Source organism: Chaetura pelagica, unplaced genomic scaffold, assembly GCF_000747805.2.
Source record: "Chaetura pelagica isolate M959 unplaced genomic scaffold, ChaPel_1.0 scaffold123, whole genome shotgun sequence".
In the NCBI taxonomy this organism is placed as follows: Eukaryota; Metazoa; Chordata; class Aves; order Apodiformes; family Apodidae; genus Chaetura; species Chaetura pelagica.
In genome coordinates, this window is record NW_009953295.1 from 7,181,098 (window position 1) to 7,190,752 (window position 9,655).

The 9,655-nt window shown below is 37.2% G+C and overlaps 1 protein-coding gene across 1 annotated transcript in view; it reads left to right on the plus strand.

Annotated features, from left to right (window-relative positions):
• The window catches only part of FAM155A (family with sequence similarity 155, member A), a 462,848-nt gene that overhangs the window by 69,934 nt on the left and 383,259 nt on the right, over nucleotides 1–9,655 (plus strand). The window lies entirely within an intron of this gene.

Genomic DNA, 9,655 nt, shown 5'->3' on the forward strand with positions numbered 1-9,655 from the left:
TCCCTATAAGACAGGTGTTCCAGTCAAAATTAAGAGGTTTCATTCAATTGTTTGTAAACATACAATGAATTTGCAACCTTTTCATTATTGCTTTACTGGAGACAGATCGTCCAGCTTTTTTTTTTTTTTTTTTTTTTAAATTGTCAGTAATTAATATAATTTTTTTTACAGAGGTTAGCTTGGCTATCTGACTTTTAAAAGAAGGACTATTTAGATGTGTCTTTGACTTTTTAAATTATTTTGAAAATTTATAATCATTACAAAGCTTTCTGCAGTTAAACAAACAAATGCTGTAGCTAAAAAGTATACTTGCATTTCACTCTTCAAGTTTTCTTTCCTGTGTCTGGATATCTGGATTAATAATACATTCCTTTAGACATGAGTGACTTGATCTGTAGCTCCCATAGAAATTGATTTAGATTAACTGTATGTGCCTCAGATGTATTGCTACTAGGAAAAAACTATTTAACTAGAAAAAAATTAGAAGGAGCAGAGGGAAAAAGGGTAAGCCTACAGCACAGCACTGAAACTTAATTTATTCTCTTAAAGAAAACACGATAATTCAGATGTAAAACCGAGATTACTCTCAGATTATTAACTATAGAGTCAACTAATTTAACTTTATTGCAGCCACATAATTAGTATTGATAAAAAAAAAGTCAGAATTCCACTTAACTTTTTATAGTTTCCATCAAACTGTTCTTTTTTGGATGTTAGCTTAACCAAGGCAGTATGACTTGAAATTATCACACTTAAAGCCCACCACACTGGTCTTTAGGATGACAGTGTTTTCCTCTGCATTTGGAATGCACCTGTTAAAAATTGCTTACAAATTTTCACTGTTACTAAACATGGCCTTATATGCCTAAATATATCTGATGTACATTTATCAGTAGCGTTGCTGCAGCATTAGTGTTAATCGTTAATTTGCCAGGTTTCCACAGACTTTATGTTTTGAAACGCTTAGTCTTCATTACATTTGTATATTTTTGCATTTGCTTTACTTACAGAACATTAGTTTTGTTTTCTTATTATTGCTGGAATATTAATATCAGATCTTGAGAAAAAAGAGGCAGAGGCTGAGGAGGTCCTTCCAGTAGGCTTTTCAGCTTTTTACCGCTGTCTTAACACAACTTCAATAAAATCTCAAAATGTTCCTATAGAAAAATACCCAGTATAGTGGCCAGTGCAGCTAAATGTCAGGGCTTAGAGTATACATCTTAATTGGGCTTTGTGGGGAAAAAAAAGTTAAAAAAAATTAGTTTGGTTCACCTAAAATTGGAGTCCTCCTCTGAATATGGCCTTTACCTCCCTCCCTCACATAAATAGAAGAGGTGCTTCCCTTAGTGCTGCACATTTATTGTGCTTAGTAGTTCTGGAACTACACAGAAACTCTAAAAATGAAGCCCAAATTCTTTACCACAGTCTTGAAACAGATGTATATATTGAATTTTCTATGCACTCCTTGTATATCAGGACGCTACCTGCAAATATTTATACCTTCTCTTTTAATATTCCTCTGAAACAGAAAGTTTTGTATGTATGTATACGTGTTCATGCATATATGCATACATGCATATATACACACACTCTAAAATAAAAACTTAATGACATTAAGTATTCTTGGTTCCAGAAAAGGTAAATACTGTTTAAGGAAGAGAGGAGCAGCAAAGGAAACTCTCTTCCATGTCCTCTGTAACTAGGCACAGAAAATGAATTTAATTAGTCTAATAAGTGGTAAGGTCTTCTCACTGACAGCAGAATGCTCCCTGACATGTCTTTGATTATCCTTTGTAAAAATGACAGTTCTCAGCTACTCGTATCTGTGCTGTTCTTTATCAGGCTAAAATGAGGTGGCTTATAAATCTTATTTATTATTACTTTCTGCCAGATAATGCCATAGTCTCTTGCAGAAAGACATTAGGTTATGTAATTTCATTTCAGGTATAGATGGAACCCATAGGACTGCGTCTGCTACAGTACAATTCAAGGCTATTCTTTAAAAGTATATGTGTACTTGGATTAGTGGAATATGTTAGCGTAAACTCAAATTTTCTAACCTGTAATTTCTTGAGATTTATCTCAAACCAAACTTGACTTCAGGCTTTTATGCATATAAAAAGTTTTTAAGGAAAATATATGCTTTTATATGTGTACATTCTATACTTTTCGTAAACAACATATTTGCTTCTGTCCATGCAGCTATTACAGTGGGTAACAGAAATCTTTTCTGGTTTACAATCAGATGCACCTAATCCTTGCTGATTACACCCCAGAACTTCCAGAATATTTTTAAAGCTTCTTAGATATAGAGACACAAATAATTAACGATACTGTGAATCAGCTGAAAAAATGTGCTTTTAGTGTACCTGTTTTATAATGCTTGTAGTTTTTTAACAATGAGGACACAACAATTGTTTATCTTTCTTTAATCAATTTAATTTATTGATCGTATTTCTTCCTGCTCTTGGACTATTTTGGGCAAACATGAAACTTAAATATTACACAAGTTTTCATGCTATGCAGAAGTTTGAAAATGCAGCAAGGTTCTCATAGTATTTATTGAAAAGATTAATTTCTTTTTCCTTCCCAAGACAATGTCTTTACATTTAAATAGCTGACAGTTAGTATAGGTACTGTTTGAATGGTCATAAATCAACAACTAGCTACAGTTTGAGTTGTACTTAAGCTTACCAGTGAGGTCACTGAACATGTATTTCATAAGCATAGTAATTGTTCCATCAGGAGAAGGTGGGAATGTAGGAAGATATACTGGAAAATTAACAAAATAAAAATTTTTAAAAAATGATGTGAGAAATGCAGAGGAGATGTTATGTGCACTTAGTCTCTATAAAAAGTAATTTTGTGAGTCTTCACACAGTGTGGAGTACTGAATAGTGAAAGGCACCTGGCATAATCAGACAGGTAGCATCCAAGGCTGTAAAAGAACAATAAGGATTTCTATAGTAATGCCTCCAAAGAAGGCCTTATGATTGGTATTGAGTTGTGCAATTGATTGGTTGTCTGGAGCAACCCGCCCAGAGTTCATGCATTACTGAAATTAAGGCAAGGCTTCTCTTCATTGACTGGATTTGGGGGAAAGCAGTTAGGAAGAATAATGAAAGTTAAGGCTATAGCTGAGCATCAATAACATCACAAATAATGCAATCAATAAAAGACTGTGTCAGATGAAGAACACCTGAGGCACTGGAACTTGAGATAGTAGCTTGATAGTTGGTAGCACATAGAGCAGCCTCGAAGGCAAGAGCAATGGCAAAGATAGATCCAGCACTGTCTGCAAATACAAGAGGAGCATATGTGACACCAAGGTCCAGGTTAAGTTGAACAGGATGCTTCCATGTATGTCACAGACTCCCAGAGACATTAATACCTAAATGGTAGCTGGTAAATCTCTGATACGTAAGCTTTGTTACATTTATACCTTTAGATAAGCTCAGTATCTGCTAACAACACTGACGGTAGCTAGAGTTTTGCATGCCATTTATGAGAACAGTAGCGTTGCTGGCAGCACTGGAATCAGTAGGAGATCTGCCATTGATATTAATGACACCAAGTTAAGACCACTGCAGTCTGATGCTGTATTAGATCAGTTACCATGGATATGCAGTCAGCACTCAGGCTGTTTATACAGCAGAACTAGTGATCTGAACAAATGCAAAGGAGTAGTTAATTGGAAATATCTACCAAAAAGCAAAAGAACCTTCTTCCCTTCCCCAAACAAATAAACGAAAAAAAGGAAAATGTTTTAGTCTCAGGTTGGATTTGTCTCTGTTGCTGCTAAAAGGATGCTGATTCTGACTGAGAAGTGCAGGTGCCTAACCTCTACCCAGTTAAGACTTAAATGACTTTATAGATCTGAGTCAAATAAGTGTTTAACTAGACCCCTGAGGTCATTCTGTTTTGACTTTGTAAACTAAAGACATAAACAAACTCCAGATTCTGTCATCCCAGCTCACTGAAAGTAGGACAAGCAAAAAGTGACAGAAGACTTTTTTTGTTTTCCTGTTCAGGCTCAGTGATGATGTGATACGTGAAAACTATGTAATAACCTTCCTATGTGGATAACTGCTATTGCAACAATTCCTGAATTGCTCTAGAGATTGATGGCCCTGCCTTACCTACATAAAAGCCTTGAAACCCCACACATTTTAGGACTGTTGCAGTCCTGTATATTGCTATAGAAGGGCAGGACTGGAATTTCTGGTAGAAATCTTATATGCTGTTCTTAAAAAAAAAGGTGATATGCAGCTCTTTGTATGTGCTTGTTTATTAAAGAAGTGATTAATGTTTTTTGGAATGGGCAGACTCTGAAGTGATTCACAGTATACAATGGTGATTGACAGAGAAATCAAGAAGACCAGAGAAGAAACAGGAGAATAAATGTCAAAAATAATGTCAAGATTGTGAAATGATAATACGTATGAGAAGGGGAAAATATTACTGGAAAAAGATGAAACATTAAGCTCTGAAATACTTAACTGAATGGTAGTCCTAATGAAAGGAAAACCAGGTTTATTAAAAAAAAAACCACAAAACTTTACAATTTGGTTATTATTTAAACTAATATGTAGCTACTGTATAACAAATAAGAGACCACAGGCAGGGACACAGGCTTCCCTTCTGCTACAGTTTCCTTCAAAATGCAGGTGCAGCTCAGGCAATCTGTGCAATCTTCGTACACACTTCTGGTCAAGAGGGCAGCAAAGGCCAGTGTATGGATTCAGTACAGTTTCATTGCCTATGTAGGAGGGAAGGAAAATGAGGGGAGGTGGCAGCAGCAAAGGGTTTTACTGCCATTAGAAAGAATGAGGAGGTGGGTGGGCAGGGTACCCTTCCCCCTGTGGCGGTGCAGCAGTCTGTAATCCCACAAAGCTCGGTATTGTAGTGTTATTGCTAAACACATGCTTAGAGTCTAGGCATCCTTTTCAAAGGAAGGGAATCCTGGGAGTGAAGTGATTTCCCAACAATCACCTTTTCTACATTGTTCACTTTAAGGACTTGCTACTAGCCAAGACACTCATTTAGAAGGGGAATGTGATTTTTGGAAAACTGTAATACTCCACAGGGAAAAAAAAAATAATATTTTGCAAAATTCCAGCCTTATTCCATTGTGTTAGGTAAGATTCGTTTTTATTCAGGATTGATGTTAGCTTATTCTTGGCTGCTGTCCCTTGCTGGAGTGCACTCCCAGGTGCACTGTCATCTTTTTCTGATACAGGCTGTGAGAGCTGTGTGCAGGAGACCCATCAGCAACTGTTAAGAAACAGACAACAGAACTGAAGCTAGTATCAAATATTTCTGTAGCTAAGCAGGTATGATACAATATTCAAATGAATGCAAAGGAAGTATTCTGATGAAGCACAAAAAAAGATAAATAAATCATTTTGGGTTAAAGACAGTAAACATACCACAAAAACATGCCATTGTTAATAATTTTATTTTTAGGAGCTGATTCTTTTTTTCTTTCTCTTTTCTGAAGTAGTAAGGGGAAGTTATATCCCATTTGAAGTACAGAAAAATTGTGGTAGAATGAAAATTGTGATACATAGTGAACTCTGTGAAACCTGAAGAATAATATGTTGAGATTAGTTTGCTTCCTTGCTCAGATATGAAGACAGACACAAACACGCACACACTTTTGTGTCTTAATGTGTAGCTCTGGGAAAACTCTGCTATTCAGTCTAGACTCTGGGGTGATAGGGAAGAAAATGAGTACAGAGTGCTGTAATCGAAAGTCGATTACCCTGAATTGTAGAGTAAGGGAAGAAAAGAAGATTATTTTTCTAACTAGCCTCCCAGAGCTATTTCTTCCTTTTTAAGCGAGCACTAATTTTTGGCAGGGATTTTAACAATGTCTTTTAGGAAATCCTTGTGGTATACAGTTTTAGTGTCCAATTTGATTGGACTTTTGCCCTTCTGATTTTCTCCCCCACCCAGTGCAGGGGAATGAGCTAGCAGCTCTGTGGGGCTTAGTGGCCTACCAGGGTTAAACCATGATAACTTTGTGGTATTTACTAGGCTGGCAGAACTAAACAAACTAAAGCAACCTTTCAGAACAATTTTAATATTACTTTGACTTGTAAACAATACAGCCAAGACATTCACCATTGCTTCTAAGATGCAAAGAGAAGATAACCTTTCTTATTATTTCTTATTAATAGATAAACAAAATAATGTAGAGTTCTTGCTCACATTTACTCTTTTCTGTGTAAAATGCAAGTCTTTTAAAAACTAAATTAGTAGAACTGCCTTTATGTTGATGCTTTAAATTTTGCTGTCTTGTTGGAATGACTTGCTGATTTAAGTGCTTTGCAGCATTTGTTCATACAAGTTGCTTTGCTTTTCTTCCTGACCAAATGTATATATATATTCTTTGCATAACTACAGTACCACAAGTACCCTGACCCACTTGAACTGAAAAAATTATGTGCAGGAGAATACTAGAAGCTTGAAAATACCTTAATTATGTTGTTCTTTGTTTTTTGTTTTGTTTTGGAGGTTTTTTTGTTTGTTGTTGATTTTTTAAAGCGTGCTTTTCCAGTGGTATTTTTGGAGTGACTTAATTTTTGTGGTGTGGTGAAAATATGCAAATTCCAAGTAGCACAAAGGATGGGGGGGGGGAAGGTTAAAAAACTGAGAATAGAAGTCTATGTTTAATTCTGTATTTTCAACTAGTGAGTTTCCTGTAAACTAATGATTGGCATATTGAGTTGGTCTTAAAATGGACTCTAGACTATTTTTATGTCATTCTGGCAGTATTATCAGTAAAGGTCTAGTATGCCTGCTGCAATATTATTCAGTGTTAAAGTGTGAGCAAATACTTGCCTAGCTGTGATCTGAAGTTTGGTTTTTAGGTTTCTATCCATGTAGCAAAAGCTACTGTGTTAAAAATGACAGCTTTTCCATGTTTGCAGATTTTTTGTGATTACTCTGTTCTTCTTGTCCATATGTAAATACTATGAAAGCCAAGCAGCATAAACCAAGAAGTGAGTTAGCACTGGATGAAAGCCCAATTACCTGATGCTTCCATAAAGCTAACACAACAAAATCATAACCAAATCAACAAGTAAAATGCTCAACCCTTTATTTCACATTAATTTTCTTGGTCAGGCTCTTTGTTTTATATCACTGTTTGATTATGCTATTAGTGTTTTTTTATGAACAGTTACACCACATAAACTCAGATGTGATTTATTGATCAATACTATGTTTACCTGGAAACTAATACACATAACTTTGCTTACAGTCAGCATGCTGGAACAGAAGAGCACTTCTTTTGAGGTGTTCTTCAGTAAATTCTTGGCAATGTATAATGTGTTGCCTTAAGTTAGATTTCAATTCATTAGGAAAGCATATATATAAATGAATCACAGAATCATAGAATCACAGAACTATTCAGGTCGGAAAAGACCCTTGGGATCACCGAGTCCAACCATCATCCCTACTCTACAAAGTTCTCCCCTAAACCATATCCACCAACACCACATCCAAACAAGCCTTAAACACATCCAGGGATGGTGACTCCACCACCTCCCTGCGCATCCTATTCCAGTGTCTGACCACTCTTTCTGTGAAAATTTTTTTCCTAATGTGCAGTCTAAACCTTCCCTGTTGCAGCTTGAAGCCATTTCCTCTTGTTCTGTCACTGATTGCCTGTGAAAAGAGACCAGCACTAACCTCTCTACAATGTCCTTTCAGGCAGTTGTAGAAACTTATGAGATCTCCCCTCAGCCTCTTCTTTCTCAAACTAAACATTACCAGCTCCTTCAAGCTTTCTTCATAAGATTTGTTCTCTAGGCCCTACACCAGCTTCGTTGCCCTAAAGAGCCTTGATTGTAGGCAGACCTAATAATTTCATAGTTTCTACTGAATCACTCAATGCCTTTAACATTTGGGAATATGTCTCCTTATTGCATGCCAAACTAGAAAATTTAAGACATTTTTTAAAGGACATTGGATTTGGCTTTCTTACCTTTTTAAAAAAATCTGAAACCCATATTTACTTATTAAAATTTTATTTATCTCACTGGATAAGACAGTTTAGACATAGCTAGTTTAAGATTTTTTTATAACATACAGGATTTGATCACATGGCTGTGAGACTCCTGAGGTGAATCTCTTCTCTTTCTCTGGTCGAGTATTTGGAACATTCTCACTTCTGAACTAGACACTAACAGTTCATTTCCAACTCCAGGGCATGGGATGAGCAGAGATCCACATGCAGTGAATGCTGCATGTGCTATTACAGCAGGTACTTGCTAGGTAAGACAGGGTTGTCCAGCCAGAACCTGCAGGAGCCTGATGAAGCTTTTGGTTGCCCTCTTTTCCCCTGTCTTCCTTTCAGCTCTTTCCAACACTCTTACCTATTTCTAAGAATAATCCCTCATGCACCTACAGCAAACTAGATTGATTTTGAATGAGCTCATCTGTCATCCTCGCTCCTATTAACAAGTAAGGACACTGTTCTCCGAATCTGACTGTGGCAAGACGTAAGAGATGACAGTTGTCTGGGCAGACCTATCTACACAAGCTGTTGGTCCCCATCTCTTCTAAGAAACAGCTGCAAATCAAACAGGAATGACCACAGAATGATTCTAAACTTTTCATTCTCGTGGCTATCTTTTGGAGCCTAAAAGCCATCCTCACTAATAACGAACCTGCCTGACTTAAACACAAATAAGAAGAAATAATAAGGGCCATACAAAGGAAATGTAAGATGAGATGTCTGTTAATACAGTATTGCTTTTAGAGGTGACATCAGGATGTTTTCAGAAAAAAGTGAGGTGCGTAAGCGAATACTTTTGCATATGTCTGCATATTCACGTCCTCCAGGCAAGCTCGTGCCTACTGGGTTAATTCACTGCCTGAAAGGGCAATTTCTCAGCTGAGAACCTTCTGCATAGATTGAAGTCCAGACCACCATTTCAGGTCTTGTAGTCAGCAGACCTTTGATAGAGACCTCCAGCTATACCTTCCCTTTAGTGGAGATACTCATCAGTTCTTACTGTTTAGATTGGGCATACTGGGGTCACGTAATCACGAATTGTCAGAGTTGGAAGGGACCTCTAGAGATCATCTAGTCAAACTCCCCTGCTAAAGCAGGATTGCTCAGGGCACACCACACAGGTCTGGATCCAGGTGGGTCTTGAATATCTCCTGAGAAGGGGACTTTACAACACCCTTGGGCAGTCTGCTCCAGTCCTTTGTCATCCTCATAGTAAATAAGTTTTCCTTCATATTTGTATGGAACTTCCTATGGTCTAGCTTGTGCCCATTGCCTCTTATCCTGTCACTGGGAACTACTGAAAAGAATCTGGCTCCATCCTCCATCCTCCTTCCATCCACCCTTTAGATAGTTATTAGCATGAATAAGGTCTCCCCTCAGCCTTCTATTCTTGAGGCTAAAAGAGTCCCAGCTCTCTCAGCATTTCCTCATAAGAAAGATGCTCCAATCCTGCAGTCATCTTTGTTGTCCTCCACTGGACTATCTCTAGTACCCTGTCTCTCTTGAACTGGGGATATTTTGTCAGTCTGTGAATATTGTCAGAACTTAAGAGCAGATGTGGGTTTCTCATGTCAGCATCGCTAATCTGTGCATATTGGATCATTTTGCATGCATTTGTTTGGCATTCCT